General features: G+C 40.1%; 1 pseudogene; it reads right to left on the reverse strand.

Moving 5' to 3' along the window:
- The window catches only part of LOC128280564 (uncharacterized), an 89,470-nt pseudogene extending 78,108 nt beyond the window's left edge, over positions 1-11,362 (reverse strand).
- Between the last annotated feature and the right edge of the window lie 1,788 nt (positions 11,363-13,150).

Genomic DNA, 13,150 nt, shown 5'->3' on the forward strand with positions numbered 1-13,150 from the left:
AGACTGGTGTTGAGTCTCAAGGCCATGCAGCTGGGGATGACGCATTGTCCCAGGCCATACTGCGAATTCTAGAGAGGGTCGCTAGGGCTAATATTGGGTCTAGAGGCCGTGGGTCGGTTACGAAACAACTCTGGTCGAATGGGGCTAAGATATTCAGGGGCATTGCTGGAGTTTCTCCGAGTGTGGCCGACTACTAGATGGTGGCCACGGAGCGTATCATAGACGATCTGGACTCTTCTGATGAGCAGAAGCTCAAGGGGGCTGTGTCTTTGCTTCGCGATGAGGTATATCAGTGGTGGCTGACCGTTAAGGAGGGAACTCAGTCCAAATGACTGACTTGGGATTTGTTTAAGACCATTTATTAGAGTAAGTATGTGGGAGGTAGCTACACTGATGCTAGGCGACGTGAGTTCCTAAATCTCACTCAGGGTGATCGTTTAGTGGCTGAGTACAAGGCTGAGTTCCTTAGATTGAGCCATTATGTGAGGGGCATGGTGGCGACCGAGTACGAGCACTATGTTCAATTTGAGGATAGTCTCCGTGATAGTCTGCGGGTTCTGATAACTCCACAAAGGGAGTAAGATTTCTTCGCCTTGGTCGAGAAGGCCAAGATATCCGCAGAGTTGAAGCACTCTGAGCGCCAAAACTGTGAAAAAGGGAAGGCTAAGAGGGATTCTGAGCCTACGAATATGGGGATGAGGCCTAAGAAAAAGGCTAGGACTGATGTGCCCGTGAGAGTTAGGCCTACTATTGCTGTTCTTGTTGGGGTGGCGATGTGCCAACTTTGTAATAGATGCCATCTAAGCGAGTGCTGGAGAGCTACTGGAGCTTGTTTGAGGTGTGGGTCGACTGAGCATCGAGTTAAGGATTTTCCACTGAGGGGTAATCAGATGCAAGCTCTAGTTGCTGAGATTGCATAGCCACCGAGAGGGGTACAACAGCCACCTAGTGGCCGAGGATAGGCTAGGGTAACGGAATGGGTTCTAGGTCAGAGAGCACCAAGCTAAGGTGTTTGGCCGACTGAGGCGAGGCAGCCTGCACTTGTCTATGCTGCACATCATCGTAAGGATGGAGATGCTCCGGACGTCATCAGGGGTACGTTTTTAATTCTTGATGTACCTTATGTTGCACTGATAGACATAGGCTCTACACATTCCTATGTTGCATGTTCTGTGTCTGAGACTTTGGAAATTCCGCATGAGCACTTCTAGTGAGATTTCAGTGGTGAGCCCGTTGGGGCAGTCCATTAGGGTTAATAAATTATTTTGAGATGTTTCGTTGGAGGTCCAAGGAACGGTATTCTTGGCAGATTTGATGGAACTTTCGTTTGTGGAGTTCGACTTAATTCTGGGCATGGACTGGTTGGTGAAGCATGTGTAAGTCTAGATTGTGCTAGAAAGAGGGTTGTTCTAAGGACCGAGGAGGATAATAATTCTGTCGTGATCAACGTTAGTGGCAGAGAAGCTGGTTAGGAAGGGATGTGAGGCGTTTATGGCCTACATCAGTGTTTCTAATTCTATGGAATCTTCAGATAAGGACATCCGTACTGTGAGGGACTTTCCAGATGTCTTTCTAAAAGAATTACCGAGTTTGCCTCTGAGTCGTGAGATAAAATTTGGGATCGAGTTGATTCCTAGTACAGCTCTGGTGTTTATCGTCCCTTATCGAATGGAAAGGAGTTGGCAGAACCAAAGGCTCAAATTCAGGAGCTGTTGGATCGTGGGTTTATTCGTCCCAGTGTGTTTTCGTGGGAAGCACCTATTTTGTTCGTAAAGAAGAAGGATAGTACGATGAGGATGTGTATCGATTATTGTCAGTTGAATAAGTTACGATTAAGAATAAATACCCACTTCCGAGGATAGATGATTTATTCAATCAGTTTAGGGGGGCTTATGTGTTCTCCAATATCAATTTGCGATCAGGTTATCATCAGCTAAGGGTTAAGGGGGACAATGTGCATAAGACAACATTTAGGACTCGTTATGGACATTATGAGTTCTTGGTTATGCCTTTTGGGTTGACTAATGCACCAGCGGCATTCATGGACTTGATGAACCGTATGTTTCAGCCTTACTTAAACCAGTTCGTGGTGGTGTTTATCGACGACATCCTGATTTACTCTAAGTCTGAGGACGAGCACGATGAGCATCTCAAGGTTGTTCTACAAATCCTTCGTGAGAAACAACTATATGCGAAGTTCTCTAGGTGTGAGTTTTGGCTTCAGAAAGTAATCTTTTTGGGACATGTGGTGTCTGTTGGGGGAATTCGTGTTGTTCGTCGTAAGATTGAGGCTGTGTTGGATTGGAAACAGCCGAAGAATGTGTCAGAAGTCCAAAGCTTTCTGGGACTAGCAGGATATTACCGACATTTCGTAGAAAGGTTCCCGGTGATCGCAGTGCTGTTGACTAAGTTACTGCGTAAGGGAGTTCCTTTTGTTTGGACAGGCACACAGCAGGAGTAATTTGAGAAGCTCAAGACAGCTTTGACTCAGGCTTCGGTTTTGATACAACCAGAGCCCGGAATGGACTTCGTAGTGTATAGTGATGCGTCACATGTGGGTTTGGGTTGGGTCTTGATGCAAGATGGTAAGGTAGTTGCCTATGCGTCTCGACAGCTTAAGACTCACGAGGCAAATTATCCGACGCATGATTTGGAGTTGGATGCAGTTGTCTTTCCATTAAAGATTTGGAGGCACTATCTGTACGGTGAAAAATGTACCATCTACACTGATCACAAGAGCCTCAAGTATCTCCTCACTCAGAAAGAGTTAAATCTTAGGCAGCGTCGATGGGTTGAGCTACTTAAGGATTATGACTGCAATATCGAGTACCATCCAGGTAAGGCCAATGTGGTGGCCGATGCATTAAGCCATAGGGCTATGACCGATTTGAGGGCGATGTTCGCTTGACTAAGTCTTTATGACGATAGGAGTCTCCTGGCTGAGTTGCAGGTTAGGCCGACATGGCTGGATCAGATTAAGGATAAGCAGTTAGGATATAAGTCCCTTGAGTTTCAATTCTGTCAGGTTGAGGCTGGAACTGCTACTGATTTTGGGATTGACAGTGATGGGGTATTGCACTACCGAGGTAGGATTTGTGTACCTAATGATGAGGATTTGAGACTGTCGATTCTGAGGGAGGGCATAGTAGTCCTTTCGCTATGCATCCTAGTGGAGACAAAATGTATAAAGATCTTCAAGAGTTGTACTGGTGGCCAGGGTTGAAACGGGAGGTGACCGACTTTGTTGCTTGTTGTTTGACTTGTCAGCAGGTTAAGGCTAAGCATCAGTTACCTTCGGGTTTGCTACAGCCAATGAAGATACCGATGTGGAAATGGGAACAAGTAACAATAGACTTCGTTAGTGGGTTGCCTTTAACACCCACTAAGAAGGATTTTTTTTGGGTCGTTGTGGATCAATTGACCAAGTCAGCACATTTCATTCCTATTAGGACAAACTTCTCTTTACAGAAGTTGGCTAAACTTTACATCTCTGAGATAGTAAGACTGCATGGGGTTCCCGTTTCAATCATCTCCAATAGGGATGCTCGTTTTATGTCTAAATTTTAGCAGAAACTTCATGAGGCTTTGGGTTCTCGTCTTGACTTCAGTACTGCTTTTCATCCTCAGATAGATAGTCAGTCAGAAAGAGTGATTCAGATACTGGAGGACATGTTAAGGGGTTGTGTTTTAGATTTCCGAGGTAGTTGGGAGGAGTACTTTCCATTGGCAGAGTTCGCTTACAATAACAGCTATCTGTCTAGTATTCAGATGGCACTGTATGAGGCACTTTATAGTCATAAGTGTCGCACTCCTTTATGCTGGACTAAGTTGGGTGAGCACGTATTCTGGGTCCGGAGTTGATTTTAGAGACTGAAGATAAGATCCAGTTGATTCGGATCGACTGAAAGCAGCTTCTGATAGATAGAAGTCCTGTGCTGATTTGAAGAGGAAAGATATCGAGTATTCTGTGGGAGACTTGGTTTTCCTTAAGGTCTCTCCATGGAAGAAGGTTCTGAGGTTCGGTCGCAAGGGTAAGTTAAGCCCTAGGTTCATTGGACCATACCGGATTCTGAAGCGAGTTGGGCCGGTCACGTATCAGTTGGAGCTTCCTCTAGAGTTGGATCGTATACATGATGTATTCCATGTCTAGATGTTGAGACGTTACCGCTCTGATCCCATGCACATTGTGCCTGTGGAGGAGATTGAGGTTGGACCAGATCTGACATTCGAGGAGGAGCCAATTCAGATTTTGGATCGCGACATCAAGATTCCGTGTAGGAAATCTATTCCTTTAGTGAAGGTGCTGTGGCAGAATCATAGCACTGAGGAGGCTACTTAGGAGCTAGAGGATTCGATGCAATAGCAGTATCCTCACCTTTTTCGATCAGGTAAAAATTCCAGGACAAATTTTCTTTAAGGGGGTAGAGTTGGAACACCCCAAATTTTTGTAATTACGACTTTTGTGATTGTTGAGCATGGAAATATCGAAACTTTTGCTTTGATTCATTTTGGCATAAGGTTATGTGCTCTGGGGTGTGTTTTGGAAGTCCCAAGTTTGAGCCTTAACTTGGGCTAAATTTTGGTTTTTATTTGAATAAAGTCTGACCTTTGGTTAATGGGCTTATAATAATTTATTGGTAGGAACTTAACAGAATGGGTCTGTTGGTCTAGTGGTTAAGTGGCAAGGGGTTATGCCTAAGATCCCAAGTTTGAGTTGTGAGTGTGGCATTAATTTTACTACTAAATCATGCGGACGTTTGGGCTGGACTAAAACACTAAAGGGGGTAGGGTTTATTAGATGTTGCCTAACCTTTTCCTTTTTCTCTTTGCTCTCCCTGCCGTTTTATTTTTTTCTCAAACCCCTTCATGGCGAAATTTATTGTTTTACCCCTCTCTTTTATTTTCTTCCTTTTTATTAGTTTTGGCGTTCTGCTAGCGGTTCTGTCAGCTCAGTAAGTATGGTTTTGATCAATTGTAAGGTTTCTTTTTGGAGATCATTTAAGAAGGATTTAATTTTCTGTTTAGGGGATAATTAAGGTTCTATGGATCACTAATCGGAGTTCTAAACAGCAAGAAATTGCCGTTATTCGTTGAAGATAAGTAGATCTCTCATTTCGGGATTTGGCTATTCTGAATTATTTGAATCAAGAGACTAAAATTTTGGCTTACGACTGACAATAATAGGTTCTGGAGTGTTCGAGATTGCGTTAGGCTTCAATCGGAATCAGGTGTATACTTCAATTGATTTGAAATCATGTTTTGGCGAAAGCCGAAAATGCTGCTGTCAATGCCACAAGGGCGTGTGGACTGCCCGTATGAAGGCCGTGTGGCGATACACGGCCATGTGATCGATGAGCCAAGCCGTGTACGTGCCACACGGGACGGACACGGGAGTGTGAGGCTGGCTAGGTCGTGTGCAAGGTACGAGCTAGACCAATTGGGCCGTGTGGGTCCACACGGGCGTGTAAGATCTTGGGCCAGGCCATGTGATCCACATGGGCAAGGCCAATCTAGGCCGTGAGAGCCACACGAGCATGTGGGCCATACAGGCATGTAGGCCCACACATGTAAGGCACACAGGCGTGTAGGCCCGATTTATTTGAAATGTTCTGCAAAGTTTCACGGGTCGCCCAAGTCTACTGTGACCTGTTTGTAGGGTCAGTAAGCGTTACTTAGACCCCTATACTCTGATATGATATTAAGATGTATGTAAAAGCATGATAATTTAAGCATGTGTATCTGCTCTGATTTGATGACGATGCTATGATTTGATATCTGCACGTGAGCATGACATATTATTTATGTTGCATTGCATTGGGTTGGGTTTGTATTGAAGAGAAGGAAGACTGAAAGGGTCTTTAGCCGCTTATCTGGCAACTTCGCTGCAATTATTGATATGTGTCATTTTATGGTATCTCTTGGTGTATAGGGTTGGATGGGTTGATTTTATCCCCATAGTTGGTGTGTAGCGCTGGGTGAGTCGATCTTATCCCCACATGGTGTGTTGGGTTGGACGGAGATGGTGTGCAGGGTTGGTGGGCATTACTGTTCTGATTGATATGCATGTCTGTCTGTATGGACTAAGGCTCGAATGTATCTGATACTATTCTGAGTGGGCTAAGGCTACACAGATTCTGTTAAGAGCTCAGGCTCGATTATGATTGTTTGACTGCTATCAGTTTACATGCATGTTTCTCTGTGGGGATGTACACACTAAGTTTGCAAAAACTCGCCCTTTATTTTACTTGTCTGTCAAGTAATTGATCGTATGATGTGATAAGTGTAATAAGTTTTATAATTTTTATAATGGATCACTTCTTGAAAATCAACTAATTATCACGACGAAGGTAAGCGCACCTGTCGAACTGTAGAATAGCTTTAGCAAGACCAGATTGTCGAGCCCAAAGGAACTAAAAGTACTAGCATTAACTCTCTTTTTATTATCTAGCCTAAAAATAAAATGGTTTGTTTTATCTAAACTAATTACTAAACTAAGAATGCACAGAAAGTAAATTGGAGAAATAACTTTTGGGAAAATTGAATGATTTGGACAATACCTAAGGGAAAAATCCACCTAGACTTCACTTGTTATTGACTCTAAATCAGACGATTTATTCACTTAACGTGATCTGTAGAAATCCCTAAGTTATATTATTATCTCTCTCGAGACTAACAACATCTAACCCTAGGTTGATTAATTGAAATCTCTTTCTAATTAAAACCCCTAGTGTTGCATTAACTCGATCTATGGATTCCCTTATTAGGTTCCACCCTAATCCGGCAAAATTATGTCACCCTATCCCTAGGCGTGCAATCAACTCCGCTTAATTATGTTAGATCTACTTTTAAACAGGGACTTTTGCTCCTCTGAATAACCACATCAATACTTGAATCAATATCCTGGAATATTAAAGCAAGAATTAAGAACTCATAATTAAGAACAAGTCAAATATTTATCATATAATTCAGATAATAATAACAAGATTCGTCTTAGGTTTCATTCCCCTTAGGTATTTAGGGGGTTTAGTTCATATTTATGAAAGAAAACATCTCAAAAGAATAATGATAACAAAACATAAAGAAAACCCAAGAACTTTTGAAGGGAATTGAAGGGAGATCTTCAATCTTGAAGGTGAATCCGGCTTTTGAGATGGATCAATCGGCTTTCTTCGAGTAATTCCTTGCCTCCTACTCTGTGTGTCCCCTCTAATCCTCCTCTAGTGTGTTTAAATAGGCTTTAGAATGCCTAAAAGCCCTCAAGAGTGGCCTTTTCCGAATAGGACTAAACTTGGGCTTAACAGGGACACGCCCGTGTTCGATTTCTTCAATCTGTGTTCAAGGCTGTTAAATAGACACAGGCGTGTGATCTACCCGTGTAAGTTATGCTCGATTCTACTAAAAGGATATGGGCATGTGGTCTACCCATGTAAGGAAGTCCAAGTCGTGTTAAAGCCTGCTAGAACTACACAGGCATGTGGTTTGCCCATGTATGGAAGTCCAGGCCGTGTTGATTTCACATGTTGGTCCATTTTCTCTATTTTCGGCCCGTTTCTCGCTCTTTTTACTCTTTTGTGCTCACCTAAGTATAGAACATGAAATTAAAGGATTAGGAGCATCGAATTCACCAAATCTAAGGAGAAATCATCCATAAATGTGCTAAGCATGGGATAAAAATATGTATAAATTGCAGGTTATCAAATACCCCCACACTTAATCGTTTGCTTGTCCTCAAGCAAAATCCTCAACTCACAATTAAGAATTCATTTTTCTTAACTTATAATTCCTATCAATAATATCTAAAAATAAACCATAAGTAATCATACATTCAGAATTCAACTGAAAGAACATCAAAGTTTCAAACATTCCCAGTTGAGCATTTTATTACGAAGACATAGGTGTCTCCCCTCATCTAAGTGATTACCTTTGATTCAAAATATCACAGAGTTTAACATCCTCACTAAGGATTCATTCAAATCACTCGAGATGTTTAAGGACAACAATTTAAGCACTCAATAGTCAACATGAAAATTTATTACCATAGGCTTGCATGAAAATCAAATCTCCACCACTATAAATTAAGATGAAACATCAATCAAAAGGTCTTTAGAGGATTGTAACGTGGCTTTGGTTAGGGGTGTGGTCACAAGCTAAAAAAGAAGGTTAGAATTGAGATTGAATTGAAAAAAAATACCCAACTATAAAAATAATTAATCATCAGTGGAATACATGTAAGCTTCTTCTCAGAATATGAAATTAAACACTTAAGCTCAAAAACAAAGAATTACTACTAATATATATGTATGTATTATTATTATTTTTAAGAACAAATCAAATAACATAGGCTAACTATCAAAAATAAAACATAGCTAAGCAATTTATTCAAATCAAATCTCGACAAAAATAGGGATCAAATTAATTTAGGGGATTTCAACAATAATGGGTTATGGGTTAATATTGAGGGTAAATCAATGGATGGCTTATTAGGCTCAAGGGGGTTTACTAAGGGATAATTATGAAGGTAGGTTTTTATGGAGTGAGTGGGTTAAACCTAAGTGCCTTTATCATCTTGACATATCAAATCAAAGGTGTGGTCTTAACATGTATAATCAAGCAAGTTCTAGAATAACAGATCAATATTGACGCACTCAAAGCAACAATAAAAGTGAGCATGAAAGAAATAATATATGCTCTAAAGGCTCAAGATCTCACAAAAATTATGGCTTTTTTATGTCAACCCTGTGAATTTCAACTTAAGATAATACCTAAACTTGGGGAAACAACCTAGAAATTTTTATAATTCTCAAAAATCAACTTATCATGCTTTGATTCTCTAATTCCTTAAAGTTTAAACAATCAATGCATAAATGCCTATGTTTTAATCCAAGACATATCAATAAAAATCATAAATTAATCAAAATTCATTCTAATAATGATATGAGAAGATCACATGAGAACAAGACAAAATTCAGACATTTTTCTGATAACGATATAAATGACCCCCTATACTTAAGATGTACATTATCCTCAATGTACAAAGATGTATAATAGTAATATAAAGATAATATCAAAAGAGAGGGAGAGAAGTGAAACTGCCCTAAAATTGTGGACGATATCCTTGGATTAGCGAGAGTGAGAATTGAAGAAAAAGCTGAAAGGAAGGCATGATTCTGAGGGATAAATGAGAAGACACCACTTTAAAGGAGAATTAAGGGAATAATTCGATGATAACCATAAAGGTAGGTAGAATATAAGACGGAGGCTTTCAAAAGTAAATAAGAGACAATGGAATAAAAATAGAAATAAAGATAAAAATAAAAATAATAGTAAAACATGCACGCCTGTGTTCCTCGGTGTGTGTTGGTGCACATGGCCGTGTCATTTTGACAGTTTTAACCACAGGTGGTGGGCACGGGCGTGTAGCACGCCCGTGATAATTTCTCAGTTTTATCCATGAGAAGTGGGCACGGGTGTGCCGACTACTCGTGTTAATTCATTTACTTCTTCACGCCCGTGTTTATGTGCCCACACCCGTGCTATTTTCTCAATTTCGACCGCGGTTTATAGACACGGATGTGTTGTACGCTTGTGTTGATTTGGCAGGATTGCCCACGGCCATGTTGCACGGTTGTGGCAATGTATAGAATCCCGTGTTTTGGGAAAAATTTTGCTCTGCTTTCACACAGTCGTATCACATAGCTGTGTCTCTGCCCGTGGTATGAGCACGGCTTAAGGCACACCCGTGGGTTAGGCCGTGTTTGCCCTTATCAAATGTCAACATTTCCTGCAGTTAGACTATGAATAGTTAAAGAAAAATTAAACCCTATTTAGTGAGGTTAGTCCTTGGGTTGCTTCCCAAGAAAAATTAAACCCTATGAATAGTCTAAGCTCGACTCTACCTTGTAGGTATATTTAGGGGAGTTTGTGGAGTCGTAGCTCCTCCCTATCATCTTTGAAATTCTCACAGTTGTAAAATTTTAGGCGATGTCCACTTACCTCTATTGTGCCATATGGAAAGACATTTTGGATTACGAAAGGACCTGACCATCGTGATTTAAGCTTCCCCGGGAACAATTTGAGCCTCGAGTTATACAACAGGACAAGATCTCCCACTTCAAATTGCTTACGTTGTTTTAAACGAGCGTCGTGGCAGCACTTTGTTGCTTCCTTGTATAGGCGTGAATTCTCATATGCATTGGTTCGCCATTTATCTAACTTGTTCAACTGCATCAACCTATTTTCACCTGCAAGTTTGGGATCGAAGTTCGAAAATTTTATAACCCAGAATGCCTTGTGTTCTAACTCAAATGGTAGATGACAACTTTTTCCATAAACAAGTCTGTAAAGTGATGTTCCTATGGGGGTTTTAAAAGTGATTCTATAAGCCCATAAAGCATTATCTACTTTCATCGGCCAATCCTTCCTGTTTAACTCTACTGTGTTTTCTAGGATACGTTTAAGCTCTCGATTTGCTACTTCGACTTGGCCACTAGTTTGAGGGTGGTAAGGGGTGGATATTCTATGGTGAACACCATATTTCTTAAGGGTTTTATCAAATTGGGCGTTACAAAAATGAGTACCCCTATCACTGATAATTGCTCTAGGTGTTCCAAATCGAGAGAAAAGTTTCTTAAGGAATCATAGTACTACTCTAGCATCATTAGTAGGTAAAGCTTGGGCTTTAACCCATTTGGACATGTAATCAACAGCTACTAAGATGTACTTATTCTCAAATGAACTAGGGAATGGACCCATGAAGTCGATACCCCAAACATCAAATATTTCACATGAGAGCATATATGTCTGAGGCATTTCATCATGTTAGGAGATATTACCTGCCCGTTGGCATTTTTCAGAAGAAGTAACATACCTGTTGGCGTCTTTGAATAGAGTGGGCCAATAAAAACCTGATTTAATGATTTTATGTGTAGTCTTATTTCCACTGTAATATCCTCCAGTCGGTCCTGAATGGAAATGTTCCAAGATCTTCAATGCTTCTGTCCTTGTAACGCATCTCCTAATAACTTGATCTGCACATATACGGAAAAGAAAAGGGTCTTTCCAAAAGTAGTTTTTCACATCAGTAAAGAATCGCTTCTTTTGCTGATATGTCAACCCTTTTTGGGATAATGTTAGTGGCTAAAAGATTTGCAATGTCTGCAAACCAAAGTACCTCAGAATCAGGTATAGCAAAAAATTATTCTTCGAGGAATGAATCATTTATTTCAACGTCATCTAGCTCTTTGGTACATGAACTTTCAAGCCTGGAGAAATGGTCAGCCGCGAGATTCTAAGCTCATTTCTTACCCTTAATCTCCAAGTCAAATTCCTGTAATAATAAAATCCATCGAATGAGTCGAGGTTTTGCATCAGTTTTAGTCAAAAGGTAGCGAAGAGCAGAATGGTCAGTATAAACGACAACTTTAGACAATATTAGATATGGCCTAAATTTATCGAATGCAAAAACCACAGCTAGCAGGTTTTTCTCCGTGGTGGTGTAGTTTTCTTGTGTAGCTGTCAAAGTTTTTCTAGCATAATAGATAGGTTGAAAATGTTTATCTCTTCGCTGTACCAAAACTGCACCTACTGTAAAATCACTTGCATCGCACATTAGTTCAAAAGGTGAATTCAAATCAGGTGCAATTATAATTGGAGCTTTAGTCAGTTTATCCTTTAAAGTATTAAATGCTTTTAAACATTCCTAATCGAAATTAAAAGGCACATCTTTTTCTAGTAATTTGGTCAAAGGCTTAGCTATTTTAGAAAAGTCTTTAATAAATCTTCTATAAAACCCAGAATGTCCTAAAAAAACTTCTAATAGCCTTAACCGAATTAGGGGGAGGTAGTTTTTCAATGGTTTCAATTTTAGATTTATCAACCTCAATCCATTTACTAGAAATTTTATGTCCTAACACAATACCTTATTGAACCATAAAGTGACATTTTTCCCAATTAAGCACAAGGTTTGTTTCCTCACATCTTATTAACACTCATTTTAAATTTTTAAGGCATTACATAATCCAAAAGGCATTCTACGATAAGCAAACATACCGTCTAGACATGTAAATGTCGTCTTTTCTTGATCTTCAGGAGCTATTGGGATTTGAAAATAGCCAGAGAGTCTGTCTAAAAAGTAGTAGTACATGTGTCCTGACAATCTTTCCAACATTTGGTTAATGAATGGAAGGGGGACATGATCTTCTCTCGTGGCATCATTCATCTTCCTATAATCAATGCAAACTCTCCAACCTGTGACTGTCCTTGTTGGGATTAATTCATTCTTCTCATTGGCTACAACAATCATGCCTCCTTTCTTAGGAACAACTCAGACCGGGCTTACCCAAGAACCGCTGAAATAGGATAAATAATTCTAGCATCTAGGAGTTTAATTACCTCAGCTTTAACAACTTCCTTCATGTTGGGGTTCAGTCGTCTTTGGGCTTGCATGCATGGCTTATATTCATCTTCCATTAAAATTTTGTGGGTGCAAAAAGAAGGGCTGATCCCTTTAATGTCAGAAATTTTCCAAGCTATAGCCCTTTTATGATCTATTAAGACTTGGAGTAATTCCTCTTCCTCTTTGGGTTGCAAGTTAGACGCAATAATTACCGGTAATGTAGAGTTATTTCCAAGGAATGCATATTCCAAGTGATTTGGCAATTATTTAAGTTCTAGTTTGGGAGGTTTTTCAATAGAGGGTTTTTGCTTAAGTTCATCGTTTACCTTAATACCCTCATATTCTGATGGTCTTTGGGAGGGTTCATTGGAATTCAGTTCAGGTTCTATCTCAGAATTATCATCCCCCTCCTCTTCTTGGGCAAGACACAGTTCTAACGTGTCCTTATGTATGATTTCCTGAAAAGAATCTTGAGTAGCATGATCAATAGAGTCAATAAAATAACATGAGTCATCCTATTCCCTAAAAAATCTCATGGCATCATAAATTTTAAAGATAATCTCTTCGTCACCTACTCTAAGTACCAATTTACCATCATCCACATCAATAATAGCCCTAGCAGTGGCTAAAAATGGACTACCTAAGATTAAAGGCACTTCAACATCCTCATCCATGTCAAGCACAACGAAATCAATAGGGAATATAAATTTATCTACTTTTACAAGTACATCCTCTATAATTCCCCTAGGATATTTA

Source organism: Gossypium arboreum, chromosome 1 (assembly GCF_025698485.1).
Source record: "Gossypium arboreum isolate Shixiya-1 chromosome 1, ASM2569848v2, whole genome shotgun sequence".
NCBI lineage: Eukaryota > Viridiplantae > Streptophyta > Magnoliopsida > Malvales > Malvaceae > Gossypium > Gossypium arboreum.